Genomic DNA, 15,498 nt, shown 5'->3' with positions numbered 1-15,498 from the left:
TCGCCTCCTGACCGCTCCACTTTTCTTTCTCCTCCCTCTCTCCCCCTTCTTCAAGCAATAAATAATAAGCAAAAACATATATTTTAATGCCAAAAATAGCAGAACGTGCAACCACAGCGGGGCTAAAATAATCTAAATGTAGTATTGGCGGACAATTTGTGCATTTCCAATTACTGTAAAGCACTAAATGACAGTTTTTCAGATACATTTCCAGTTTTTTTCAGAACTATGTAGGAACCCTGATAAACTGGATACCCTCATGTTATATTTAATCAGCATTCATAGTCGAGATGCAGCTTCAAGTGTTCAAATAACAGTGTGAAAAGTTTGCTATTTCATTTAAAAAACAAAATCACACCTTATGACATCTATATATTTTGTAATAAGTAAAGTCCAACTTATACATGCAACTATAATACCAAAGAATGTAGCAGTATTTCATATCATTCTGTCATGAATGCAGTAAAAGGTAGATCTATTTAAGGCATTATACTCCTCACTCCCCCTCACTTTGGTCTATACCTTCTTTCCTTCCTGTCTTTTCTTTACCCCAGCTGTCTCCAACATTTCTATTCGTACTTTTCTATCCTCTCTCACTTTCTCAGCACCTCCAACGTATCCTCTCATTTCTACTCCCACCCTTTCTCTGCTCCCTCTCTTTCTATTGAGCTACTGAATTGTGACTGTCACCGAATGGTCAGCTCGCTGGGAGGGCTCAAGACGGGCCAGGAATGTGTGTGTGTGTGTGTGTGTGTGTGTGTGTGTGTGTGTGTGTGTGTGTGTGTGTGTGTGTGTGTGTGTGTGTGTGTGTGTGTGTGTGTGTGTGTGTGTGTGAGATTTTAAGCATGTAACGGTGCTGGTCTGCCAAAGGGAATTAGCCTCTATTTTCCTCTCTGTTGTGTATAGCCCTGTCTGACTTGTCAGCCTCAACGGCACACAGATCCGTCCAAAAAACACTTTCAGAATAGATGCATAAAAAGAGAGGGAGAAAAGGTGAGATGGGGGGGAGAAATAAAAGGGGTGGTTGAAGAGAGGAAAGTGAGGAGTTGGAGGAAATGCAATGAGCTAACCACAGTAAGACTGACTGATGTTTGGGAGTTAAGTCAAAGAATAGAAGTGAACAAAAGGCAAAGAGGAGAATATTTAACTGAACTCTGCCGATTAGTATTCGGTGTGAAAACCATTAAGAAACTCTGCATGGCCATCTTTAAAATGGTACTGGATATTGTACACTGGTCCGGCAACCTGTAACTGTTATATCTACTTTACTTAGTGGCTGGAAACATAGTTATCAGGGGTGTGAATCTTTCAGTAGCTCACGATTCCATTTCTATTCTTGGGGTCACGATTGGATTCAAAAATGTTTCTCGATTCAGTACATAGTGATCCCAACAGAAGGATCTATCTCAGTCTGCTGTGGGAAATTAAGACAATAATGTAAACACACCAAGGCAAAAAGTTACATTTATTCATGCTAAACTTTCACAAATAAACACACTTTACTGAGCAGTGTTTTGTATTTGTCACATCTCAGTAAAGCTGCACATTTCACTACTAAAATCTGAATAAGGTGGCAGCTGTCTGGAAGCAGATCGCCTGAAAGTTTCCTACTTGTAGCAAGTTGGCCTGAAGTTCCCTTATAAATTCTTCTTTTGAAATTGCAAAAATAAATTGCAAAACCACAAAATTAGTCATAAGATTCTTCCACAGCTGTGTGTAGGAGTCAAAATGGTCTATGGAGGGAGGAGGACGGAGGTCACTGACAGGTTGGTTCTGTTTTACTGTTGAGTTACTGTACTGTGTTTCCTTTTTTTTTACCTTATGTATATGAGAAGCAGTTGAAGAGAAAGAGGGAAAATAAAGAGAGACTGGGAGAGGAGATAAGATGAAAGACTAAACGGAGAAGATAGCAGGACGCAGAACAAAGACCAGACTTATTCATAAATGATTGATAAAAGAGAAAGATTGATGGATTTCTCTTTTCCTCCCAGCCCTAGGGGATCTGACATTTCCATCCCAACCACCCATCACTGCCTGAGCCTCCCCACAACAAAGACCTTCAGTCTCATCTCCAGAGGACCTCTGCTCCCCAAAGGCCCACAGCCCTTAGTGGGCTTATTAACCTGTTTTCACACCCCATCTTCTTCCAGGACCTTTGGGCCTCTAGGCCAAGTTTTTCCAACCGTCCCGGGAGGTCGGAGGTTGGGGTTGGAGTGAAGGTGAGGCCGTAAAAGTAGGAGACGCAGCTGATGGAGTGAGTTCACCCCGATCCTAGCAGACAGTAGAGGCACATTGTATGGGGTAATTGAAAGGAGGGGGGGGGGGGGGGGCTTTCTTTTATGTGGTGCTGCCTTGTTTGCTGCTGTGGGCCTCATTGAGGTAATAGATCAAACGAAGGAGATGTGTGTGTGTGTGTGTGTGTGTGTGTGTGTGTGTGTGTGTGTGTGTGTGTGTGTGTGTGTGTGTGTGTGTGTGTGTGTGTGAGTGAGTGAGTGAGTGAGTGAGTGAGTGAGAGAGAGAGAGAGAGAGAGAGAGAGAGAGTTAAAGATGGTTTGCTGCATTGAGTACAAGGTGATAGGACTTAAGAGAAGAGAAGTGTTTATTTTAAAGCTTAGATCATTTGACAGGTCTGATATTCAGTAAAAAAAAAAAAATAAAAATCCACCAAAATAAAACCAAGTTTATTTGTACATAACATGAGCAAAAAAATATTCCACTTATCTGATGTAAAAGAAGCATAACAACTAGAACCAAGACTTAGATCAAGTGAAGCGAAACAAATCCGAGACTTCATACATTTACAGTGGAAACAGTGCAACTTGAAACACAGAAACCTTGAATAAAAACAAAAATGCCTTTCGCTCTGAGGCAGGAACTGGATCCTTCACAGCAGCAGTGAGTCCAAAGGGAGTGAAACTGCCCTTCAACGAGCACCACCCAGATGACGGCACCGACAGGTGAACAATAACCGTTACCCGATACACCAGCATAACCGCACTGATCTCTACAATTATCAGTCTACACCTACACCTGCTAATTTTCAGGATGAAACTAAGCTGCACTGCCTAAATACAAGATGTACAACATCACAGATTTATGTGGAGTTTAACATTTTTAAAATTAGTCAATAAGCGATCGGTGTTTTGGTGAAAAAACACCATGGACGAGGGAACACACCTAATCAAACAGCTATAATGGTAAGAGCTTGCTTCACCCTCTCAAGCACATACACAAACAGCCTAAGAGTCCTTACGCACACACACACACACAGAGAGAGAGAGAGAGAGAGAGAGAGAGAGAGAGAGAGAGAGAGAGAGAGCACAGAGAGAGAGAGAGAGAGAGAGAGAGAGAGAGAGAGAGAGAGAGAGAGAGAGAGAGAGAGAGAGAGAGAGAGAGAGGTCAACAGAAGGTCAAAAACACAGCTGAGTCATTATACTAGGACACAAGCTGGCAGTATCCTCGAGTAGACATGCAGGTTTGTGACCAAAAGGTTTGACCGTTCAAATCCCAACACTATCCCTCCCTAAACAACTGTTGTCGAAGGCATGTTTTGGTGTAGGACGATCACATTTGTCTTGAAAAAGATTTCAGGCAGGAAAAAGACCGGTTTATATTTAAATTTCTGAAAACCTGAATCTGTAGACGAGCACAGAAGAAAACTCCAGCCTAACGACTGCAGCAGTTAAAAGTCAGTGAGGCCATAATATGGGCAGGCCTCCCTCAGAGCACTTCAATGGAACTTAAATGTCACTTTAATTAAAATGACTCATTTTGATATTAGGAAAACATTTCCAAATGTCTTCTTAGACACAACAGGTAAATACCAAGTAATAACCGATGTATATAATTACATGTCTCCACCCCCGACAAACTTGTAAATCAACAGGTAAGACAAACACACACACACAGGTCGTTTCCCATCATGCATCGTCTGTGCAGCTACACATTTTCCCGTTGCCTCCATTAGTGGGCAGTAACAGGAATGGGCATGCAGGCTCCAGCTGGGCTTAAGGAGATTAACCATTCTGTAGCCGTATGAAATCATATTCCTCATAATCCTCATCTATGAGTCCGAAAATCCCCTCTCACTGTGTGGCATGGGAGGGCCTCTCTCTGTGTGCTCTGCTGTTCTTTTGAACACACATACACATGTGAACAGCTGGATATCTAGATTGAGACTCTGAACATACAGATGTGTGGGATTACAGAGTGAGTGTATATGTCTATGTGTGAGTGAACTTTAAGCGAACATTAACACGATAAAATATAGTTTATCCAAAAAATAAAAGTGGGAAAAATAAATATATATTAGTACATTTTGATGCATTCTCTTGTTGTTAATACACCGATGTTTCAGTAGTGAGGCTCAGTGTCTCTTTTTCTTGAGTCATTTTTATCAGCTGATCTGCAATGAGGAAGTTGAGTTTTTATATATTTTACATGTGGGTGACAGCAAATCAGCTCATGCTGCTGCGTGTGGTTAAACATGCTGAGACTGTGTTTCATCACTTTTTTGCTAAACATATTCTAGTTTAAAATCATTCCAGCTTTTAAAAAAAGTTTGTTTTCCCCTTTAGTCACACAGCCGTCATCTCTTAGATGACTTGTACACAGCGTGGCATAGATATATATACCTATAAAAACATATTGTGACAGTGTTATTGGTGGATATCTGCCCAACAGCAAAAATGTGTTACATGACTTTCCCTACTGTGCCATATATTGTAATGACAATGAATAACAATGACTAATGTATATAACTGCATTTTTTATTACTGTCTAATGAACATTGGATCTATTTTCATCTTTAAGCTGCCTTCTATTTGAAATTAAACTAATTGTCAGTTTGTGACCCGTGTTGAATGCCTGCCTGTAAATAGGCGTTGTTTCCATAACACAAAATTCTGTTATTGGTTCTTCAGCTAAAATTTGAATTTAGTTCAATCGTTCTAGTGAATATGCCTAGCAGGACTGACTGTAGTTTCCACTGTAAGAACATATTGACAAATGGCTGGGAAACAGTCCAGTAACCCCATGTGTTACTTTTTTAATGAGTGTTGACGAATATGGCAAACATAATTAGGATCCCACAATACTGCTTCAAGGCTACTGACTTCTGTCTGTGCGTGTGTTATTCCAAGTTATTGTTCTGTTTTATTGTGAGTGTGTCTGGGCACAAGCCATAACCAGTCCTTGAACCTCTTTTTCCCCTTCAGGCGACTTCAAGTTTAATAGATTGCATCACAACTGTAAAAGCACTCCCAATACCTTTGAAGCACTGTGTGTGTGTGTGTGTGTGTGTGTGTGTGTGTGCGTGTGTGTGTGTGTGTGTGTGTGTGTGTGTGTGTGTGTGTGTGCGTGCGTGTGCGAGTGTGTGTGTTCAGCATCGTACAGAGGGGATATAGATTGTTCAACAAGTAGTTTGGATTGCTGCACTCATCCTCACAGAAGACAGAAGTGAGAGAAAGGAGTATTTTAAAACGTGTTAGTGATTCATAAGGTTGTAGAAGAAAAATGACTTTACGTGACAAGAAAGAGGAAGACGACATGAGATTAGATGGAGTTCATAAAAAGGAGGAGGGGATATGAGAGAAAGAAGACAAGGGCAACAGGTTGATAAAGGTCAAAGAAATCAATCAATTAAATGTCACTGTTATAACATGACACACACACACACACACACACACACATCTGTTTTTCTCATATGCAACTCCTGAGGCTTAATGTAGGCAGACCACTGTGACAGCAGATCTTGGGCCAAACAGTTGCATCAGTCAACACTACAACTCACACAGACAGGAACAGCCCATGTAAATAGTACTTCAGTAGTGGTACTCTGTGTATCACGGGAAATACAGACAGATGGAAACTTTATCAGGGGACAAGTAAGTTTGCATGAACGTGCACTTACACACAAAACCCCCAAACAATGAGGTCTCTGTGGACGAGGCAGACAGCTAGAGCTGCTACGGAGGACGATTCAGTAGTCGATGGGGATTCCTGTGCAGAGTATGTCATACTTCACAGCGCTTTCTCAGACACACACACACACAACACACACACACACACACACACATTACATTACATTACATTACAGTCATTTAGCAGACGCTTTTATCCAAAGCGACTTACAGGAAGTGTATTCAACATAGGTATTCAAGAGAACTACTAGTCACCAGAAGTCATCATGCAGTGATCTGGGGAGACAGAGTGAGATGGATGATGAGCAGGAATCTGCTTCAGGCAAGAGAGGGAGAGATAAACGCATCATTTTATGGCCTATTTGTTTTGAGTAATTCATAGATAAATTAGCAAAGTAAATAAATCGACTCCAACTGTCTTTACGGGCGTGTGTGTGCATGTGTCTGTGGCACTCTAAACATGTGCTGTAGATCTTAAAACTGTCACGAAGTGTTCAGCTGCGGGCTAAGATAATAAAACCAAACACACAACCAGAGAAAGAAGAGACAAAGAGAATTTACAGAGAGACTTAAAAGTTATGAAATTACTTGATTCATCCTAACACAATGTCATATATGCTAATATGCTTATATGTTAAATTGTATTGAATTAAACTGAAGCCAGAGTAACCAAGCAAAGAGAGAGAGAGAGACAGTGAGGGATTTACAAGAAGGAGACACTCGACCAAAACAACACAGCTGAGACTTTTATTTATAGCCTCATAAAGCTTAGCAGCTCTTCAGAAGAAAGAAAGAGAGAGAGACTGGCAGGCCTCATGAATAAGTTGTTGAAATAAAGACAGTAATAATGTTAAAAAACATGTCAGGAAGAACTGTGATATTTAGGTTGTGGTCGAATCAACACAGTCTAAGATAAGTCTTAGTAACACCTTGGCCAGGGACTACAGCTGGAAAAAAAGAGCCTTTTAGCTAATTCTGGAGTTTTTATACCATGTGTATTTATTCCTTTACAAATAATCTACACTCAACTAAATTTTAAACCAGACAGGTAGCCCTGCGTATTTACATTTCACTCATTTATTAATTTATTGCAAATTCCTTTTAGTTTAGAGGCCATAGACACTTAAATTGTTCCAACTGCATCGTACTAACCAGCCTCCAAAAGAACAAAAAGGCTTGATAGGGCAAGAAAGTCATTGACATATTCTGCTCAACTTCTTTTTCCTCACAGAGCCCACACTGTCATTTAAAATTAACCAACTTATTCTGCAACTGTGAAAACATTGGTCATATGCCTGATAAAAAGCCTCACGACTCCAAACATAACAGCAACAGTGGATCATTTTGGTAAATCATTACAAAGGGACACAGGCCTGTGTTGTCTTTCCCAATTTTCCAGACAAAACTGAAACAACCAAAACCACATACTATACTGTATGAGTGCATGTGTATTGTATGTGTGCAAGGGAGTTATGCAGTAGGGGGTGGGGTATGTATACACAGTAAATATAATAACCTAGGTCAACATGCTGACAAAGGACCCCATGACCGTTGGCAGGAATTGAGGACAACAGATTATGTCGCCATCCTCTGACACAATCGCACAGACGGCAGGGCGGTGACCAAGACAGAAACAAGCTTTTTGAAACAAGTTCCTGATTTATTCTCAATTCTCCAGAACTCTGCAAATGTATGGTTTTAAATAATCATGACGAAATATTGGACTCACTGTCTAAAAAAGATCTACATTGAAATTTAAAGAGTTTTTGTGTGGTGCTGGTGGTATTATTGCCCCACCCGGTCTTCAAAGAGTCTCTGAGGGAATAATAAACACCACCCTCACACTCTCAGCTGTGACATACTACCCCGCTTCACTCCACCACCATCTCACAACACACGAGTCCAACTGACTCAAATCTGGGACTTTTCCAGCCACTTGACAAGAAGTTGGGACATAAGTTGCACAATGCACATTATAGAATAAACAAATTCTATGATGTCTCTCAAATATTAAACATTTTGTCTGTCTGCCTGAGACTAAAACCTTAAATCACACTAGTTAGTCAGCTTGTTTATTCAGCTGAGGAAATTCCAGTTGTTATAATGTCAATGTTTAAAAAACTAAAAATATGCGTGACAAGAGCCAACGAACAGCTGTTTCTAAGGTGTTATCTGCCATTACAAATGTAGCAGCAGCTCCACCCCGACTTCTCATATCCCCTGACTACTTTTTAATTGCAAATATTCAGTTTTATCCCCAATTCAACTGTTGCTTTTTTCATTTAGCCATCACAAGATAAGCCTTGCTCGCTGTAACTATATTCCGCAGGTCTATATTGATATTTTAAGTATTATTTGCTGCCTGCTGGGATGAGAAACCCATTACACTTGTAAAACTTATCATGTGAATCACGAGTATGGCTACAGGACTTACCGCCCGCTACGTGTGTGTGTGTGCACGGGCGTGTGCGTCAGTGTGTTTCCATGCGCGCTTCGGATGAGTGGCACGAGTGACAGATGTGGCAGAAAATCCCTGTTTATTTTTCCTGAGGTGGTCATAGAGTCAGAGCGTATATCTGTGTGAACAGTGGGTTTCCTGGACCTTGAGTGCAGTTAAGTGAGGATGGGGGATAACAATAGCCTTTATGTTCCTGTAAGAGGAGCTCCCACCTGCTGCAGTATGTCATTACGTACTGTGTGGATGTGTGTTGGCCTCTCTGTCCGTCTACACGCCTGTCACACATCACTGTTATGTTATAGAGGATGTATTTAATCTTTAAACTTTGGATGCCATAGATTGTTGTGTAGCTCTGTCACTTCATGAAAAGTTATGTAACAGGAAACAGGTTTACTGTAGTGCAGTTCTGTTGTCGTTACTATAACCACCTGGTGACATTTATACCAACAGCAACCATTGTTTTTATTCCCAAATTGCTGATTTGTATAAAGATGTTATTTGTTCAGTAGCTGCTATTTATTCATAGAACGGATAACTGTCATAAAAGGCCTGAACATAACCCATCTAGAGGAAACAGGCAACATGTGAAAATCAAGGTTTACAAGTTTAGAAAAATTACTTTGAAGTAGGAGTTAACTTTGGTGCATCAGGTGGCGACTTGACTGACGATTCAAAGAAAACACGGCACGAGGCTCAGTGTGACTCTGCTGCATCACATTCACATCCACACAGCTGCTAACAATCTCTATTATAGAGATAAAAGAGCCAAGCAGCTCGAAACAGCTGGCAACGTGAACTGTTGCTACCTCAATCATGTCGTGACCTAAATCACACAGCAGCATCTCACACTGGCTGTCGAGATGCTGCTGTGTGACTATCCGTCAGTGATTTCAACCGCATCATCATTAGCTAGCTGACAGTCATTAGGTGACATTACTCAACACAAAATGGACCAAATGTATCTGTGCAGATCGGATCATTTTGCACCTTAAAATTCATTAAGATTCTCTCTCTAGCAATTCTATTAAGTCTGCTCCAAGTGAACACAATAAACTGCAGTCAATGTTTACCACCTGGCTAGCTGCATTAAAATCTGTTTTAGGGAATATCTATACATCATTTTACCAAAGTCTACACCAACAGTAAAGACCTGAAACCTGAATGACAGACAAAAGCACATAAAATATGTTTAATGATAACCCTAGGCCTTCATCTATGGTAAAAAAAAATAATCTTATTCAGCACTGTGTGTGTGCAGATTTCTGTGGAGTGAAACTGACTAGTATATTGCATTGTCTCTCTTTCTTAGGCTACACCGTTTTCTCTACAAGCAGTTGCTGAACTTAGCTGCCCTTCTCGGCATCCTCTTCCCTGTAATTGAGAAAAACAATAGACACCAAAACATCCCTACAGTTTCCTTCCCTTATTGAGTGGCCCCGAACAGATGTATGTAACACATAAGATTTCAGACAAATCTTACTTAAGAAATTGGGCTCTTGTGAACTACGATAATCAATTATTTGAAAGATAGACAAGAGTAATGTACAGAGCGATACAAAAACCTTATACAAGAGACAAAGAGAAAGAATAAGAGCGAGCAGGGCCCTTGTCTTTGTTGTGACAGTGTGAGGGCGGACATCAAAGTGCAGAGGATGGACAGAGATGAGAGAGGAAAGGTCTGGAAGCCATATGAAACAACAGGATGAGAGAAAGCGAGAGAAATATAGGACGGGGAGTAAGAGAGAGGGGAGAGAGGAAGAGACTTTAAAACAGAGGAAGGAGGGGGGGAAAGCTGAGGCAAAAAGGGAGAGTGACTGACAATGGAATATGCTGAAACATCATGTCACATCAGTGCACAGAGACACACACACAGACACAAGCTGTGAAAATGTTTTGTCAGATGTTGCATGAGAATATACACTCTCCCTCAAGGAATATTTTGTCATTTTTTATTTGCCTGCTCAAAAGTTTGGGAACAAAGCAGAGCACAGGCTCATCTGTTCTCAACAGATTTCACCTCTGTTCTGCTGTCGGTTTAGTTCTTGTTTGGCTCTCTAGCAGAAATGCAGTTGACCCTGAACATTTGGCTATTTGTCATACTTTTTGTCCAAAACCACAGTAAAATCTGGAACAACAACTCTTAAACCTAACCATTCTTCAACAGTAATGGAATACGTCTGTTGTGATGCACTAATACGAATTACAAAAGCACAAATGTTTAGATATTGTACATTGTCTATTTAGCATCACTAGATGATTCTAGATTGCTAATGCAATCATGAAAAAAGGTGTTTTGCTGTTTTTTAAGCCAGGGAGAGTGAAGAAAGGCCAACTGACATAATGAACATTCTGGGTATGAAAATAAAATCCTTACTTCGTAAAAACTCCCATTTCAAATATCTACAATCCACTCATTATTTTATTTTCGGATATATAAAATGAAAAACCATTCAAGATATCCAAAAGGTTATTTTGAATATCCTAAATACATTGTGACTAGTAAACATGTAATTACGGATATAAACAATTGGCATTATGAAAGATATTGATGCAATTTCAGATATCTGTAATAGAAATTATGACTAAAAACAAAGATATTACAGATATCAACAAACATATTGTGGATATCCAAAAAGATAACAACATGCAGTCTAGCTATTAAATGTTAGGACTGGGCTATCCAACACCATCTCTGGATCCTCCTCCAAGCAGAGGTCATCACAGTGGGAGGTAAATGCTGCTCATTTCCCTGCTGTCTGGTTAAACCCTGGATTACTCTGCGGTACCCACAACTGCCAACTTGCAAGTCCTGCATCTGACTCCTCTGAGTGTGTGAACATAGGCACGTGTGTGTGTTTGTGTGCGTTTGTAGACAACCATAACAAAATCTTGACAGAGACTTCAGACTGTGTATTTAAGTCATACTCTGGCCTCCCAGACTTGTCTTATGCAGAAATGAAGACCTAAAGTAACAGTTCAGTCTTACTACTATATTCAAAAAATAACCATGAAACAGAGCCATGAAATGCTGAAAAACAGCTGAGCGTCATCATCGAATGCCGGCAGAAATAACTGATATGATACACTAGATACCATAGAGTGATCTGGTATTCACAGACTTCCGAGCACAGGCTCAACACCACTGCTCCAACCGGGGCTTACCCACTGTCACACACACACACACCCCCACCCACACACAACTCTACATTTAGCCATTTTCTTATTAACTTCACTGCCATCAAGAGCAAATAAGTCTTTGACAGATTCAGTCCTTTTCAAGCAGAGGAACTGTCAGATAGCTCTGAGCAGAGGCAGCTGGATTTGGGACGTTACATATCATGTTAACTCTGACAGACTGATGAAGAAAATGCATGTGTGTACAAATACACAAAGACAAACAAGGCAAGAGAGGTTTAAGAACTACGCTCACTAACTCCTAACTAACCCTTTCTCCCTTGCATTTTCTCTCCCCAACACTTTTTTGTGCCCTTGCCAGGGCTGCGTCTACATCCTGGGGCAGTCTGCATAGAGGCGTGAGAGAGGGCTGCATGTATACATAACACACTCACACACATTTACACACACACACACACACACACACACAGTCCAAGTCAGATGCAGTTCAATCACAATATCCCTTCACTTCTCTGCCCTTTCCCACTAGTTTTTCCTAGTTTTCTCTCACTTATTTTTGCTTTCTCTCTCCCTGACCCGACCCGTCTCTTTTGTCCCTCATTGGACCAGGTTGACCCCTAGAACCAGGCCAGGCTCCCCTCGCTGGAACGAGCCCTGTGGGAACTGACTTGTGGATTCTGGCTGTGTAATGACTGCTCGTCTATCCATGAATGGAGGGGAACCATGGCGGGCCTGAGTGAATAGTGACGAGGGGGGGGGGGATTGAGGTGGGATAAACAGGACTGTGTGTGTGTGTGTGTGTGTGTGTGTGTGTGTGTGTGTGTGTGTGTGTGTGTGTGTGTGTGTGTGTGTGTGTGTGTGTGTGTGTGTGTGAAAAACAGGAAAAGGTGGTTAAAAAGCAATAAACAACAATTAGTTTATCTAGGCAGGACTGTGTTTTGTTATTCTTTGTTTTGTGATAAGGGACACAACTTGGATTGCATTCAAGCAGTTTCGTGTCACTGTTGTTATTGTCATTACAGAGTAGCACTGTTTATGCACAAACATTCATGGCCAGTGTGGTGCCGGTCTGAGCCAAAATATGTACACATTACACACACACACACACACACACACACACACACACACACACACACACACACACACACACACACACACACACACACACACACACACACACACACACAGGTCCTTGAGAAGCTCTTGAACATAGCAACACACTAAAGATGATGGCATGCTACAGATGAAAGACTATCAGGCAAAGACATCCGTCTATTAATAACTGACTGGAGAGAGGAATGCACAGGCAGTGTGCATGTGTGTCTATGAGAGAATGATGGACTGTGGACATTAGCAGGTCAGCTGGAAGCATGTGTCCAATCCAAATTGTCTTTTTTTTAATGCTCTGAGCCCCACAGCAGAAGATAGCTAGCAGGGATCAAGATATCTGACAGGGAAGCCCTTCAAGTCTCTTCTAACTCCAATTAACCTTCAATAGTTCGACCTACTTTTCATATTGAAATAGCACACTCCCTACTCAACCCAGTGCTATATTTGGCAGTGGAGACTTAATGTGTAATATTTAGTAAAAAGGAACAATTTAAAAGTCAAAGTTGTGACATGTTATTGGGTGAGGAAGGAGAAGAAGTCCTCCATTAAAAGGCACTTGAGGCGGTACAATTTTTGGGCTGTTCCAGACAAAAAAAAAATTGTGAAATCTTTGGTCGTCAATCAAAAGCGGTCTTAGATCGTATAGTTTAGCAACAAAACACAGGCTGCGTCAAAATTCTAGCAAAAAAAACATGAAATTATGGATAAATACATAAGTGAGCTATCTTATTCTACTGCTAAAAACATATATTCACATGTTTGCTAAATCTGGCATTCATGTTGCCCTCTGTTCCCTGACTGTGACTGTATCCATGCACTCCTCCTCCAGATCCTCTTTTCAGTTGTTTTTGTTTTTATGCATAGAAGTGTCAACACTATGGCCAAATTGTGTTAATTGTTTGGCTATTTTCAAATACAAGACCACCACCAGTGGATGACGCAAATTAACCTTCAATCCAATATTAGCTTTACGATTGATCTGACATAGATTGGGGGACACGACTTTATAGACCCACCTCGCACATTGTGACATGCATTCATTGTGTTAAAATTGTTCAGTCATAAACTACTCTGGATCCTCTATTTGTCGACTATAGCTGAGCTTACTCTTGCTGGCCAGCACAGAAACCCAGACTAAAGTTTATCTAAACTCTTGACTCTGGAACATCAGGTGTTCCACTCTGAGGCCAGACAGAATGACCTCTGACCTGATGACCGGGACTTCAGCACAAATGGATTAACAGAGACATGAAGCACATTTGCCTATCATGTCCCTGTTCAAACTGCCACCGATGATTACTTTGACTGCACAGGCCGACAAACAAGACGAGACACAAAACACACACACACACACACACACACACACACACACACACACACACACACACCACACACACACACACACACACACACACACACACACACACACACACACACACACACACACACACACACACACACACACACACACACACACACAAACACACAATACGCCCTTCTCTCAATGTCAGTCCCCCAGTATTGAGGGGCCCCTCTTTCTGCCCCTCACCAGTAATATGATCCATCTCCGACCTGAGGTTAGAGGAAGAATCCTAACCCACAGTAGTTAAAGACAAAAGAGTGGCCGGTCACAGTTAAATGTTTACATGCTAACTTTAAAGACGACAGGATTATGTAATACATTCCCTTGGGCCTGGTAAAATAACGTTAAGATGATGTGTCATGAGGTCTCATCAAATTAGAGGTTATAACCCGTACCAGACATGGAGTACAAGAAGCAGTGCTGTGTAATCCAGTGAGTAAGAGGAGGCTTCAAAATCCTATCACATGTGTGTGGATGCTTTGTTTCTGCATTACACATTAACTTTCATTTGCATACTAATTCAAAACAGCTCCACCAGCTGTACTGTATTATGACACATTCAAATCCTCGAGTAATGCTGGAGGGGAGGGGGGTTCTTCAAATGGCTTTTTTTTTTTTTTTTTTTACAGACAGGTGTTTGTGTTGTAAGGCATCGCAAGCCAGTGCTTCTGTACAAACCCAAATGCTGGCCTTGGAGCTATGTGGGAGCTGGCAACCACAGATAGCTAGGTAACACACTGCATTCCAGTCTACTCTCTCACACCTCGTCCTCAGCTGCTAGCCTCCACGGAGTGATTGAGTGAATGACTTTAAAATGGAACAAAGACTTGTACAGGAACTCCCAACCCCACCTTGTCCCGAAACAAAACCTAAATAGGTACAGATAATAGGAGCAGTCGAGTCATGCCACGCGATATAACATTGGGGATTAGTTAAATGTCTGGTAGCTGTCATGTATCGGGTGCCCAATAGAAAAAGCTTTATGTGTGTGTGTGTGTGTGTGTGTGTGTGTGTGTGTGTGTGTGTGTGTGTGTGTGTGTGTGTGTGTGTGTGTGTGTGTGTGTGTGTGAGAGAGAGTGTGTGAGTTCAATCCATTGCTCATCATACATCACATTCACTTGTGTCTGGGAACTGTCTGCTGAGCTTATCGTTTCCCTGCAACCAGTTTTTGAATCTGTCTGTCTGTCTGTCTGTCTGTCTGTCTGTCTGTCTGTCTGTCTGTCTGTCTGTCTGTCTGTCTGTCTGTCTGTCTGTCTGTCTGTCTGTGTGTGTGTGTGTGTGTGTGAGAGAGAGAGATAGAGTGAGTCACAGTCAGACCAAAGGCAGAGTGAATAGATTGGAATAAGGACAGTAAAAAGGGAACAAAAACCAGTGACTCAGAACTTAAATCCTCCTCCGATACCAATAGTCAGAAGAATTTGGGCTTGTCTTCTGAATCCTACTGTGCAAATTATTTCAGAGGCGAACTCTGAATAAACAAAAAGGAGCCAAGCAGGTAATCAATGGGAAAC

General features: G+C 41.3%; 1 protein-coding gene across 1 annotated transcript in view; it reads right to left on the bottom strand.

Annotated features, from left to right (window-relative positions):
* LOC129107096 (NHS-like protein 1) overlaps window positions 1-15,498 on the bottom strand; it is a 105,143-nt gene that overhangs the window by 87,464 nt on the left and 2,181 nt on the right.

This window comes from Anoplopoma fimbria, chromosome 18 (genome assembly GCF_027596085.1).
Source record: "Anoplopoma fimbria isolate UVic2021 breed Golden Eagle Sablefish chromosome 18, Afim_UVic_2022, whole genome shotgun sequence".
NCBI classification, from domain to species: domain Eukaryota; kingdom Metazoa; phylum Chordata; class Actinopteri; order Perciformes; family Anoplopomatidae; genus Anoplopoma; species Anoplopoma fimbria.
Note: the sequence above shows the minus strand (reverse complement) of the source record. Positions and strands in the feature narration are given on the sequence as shown.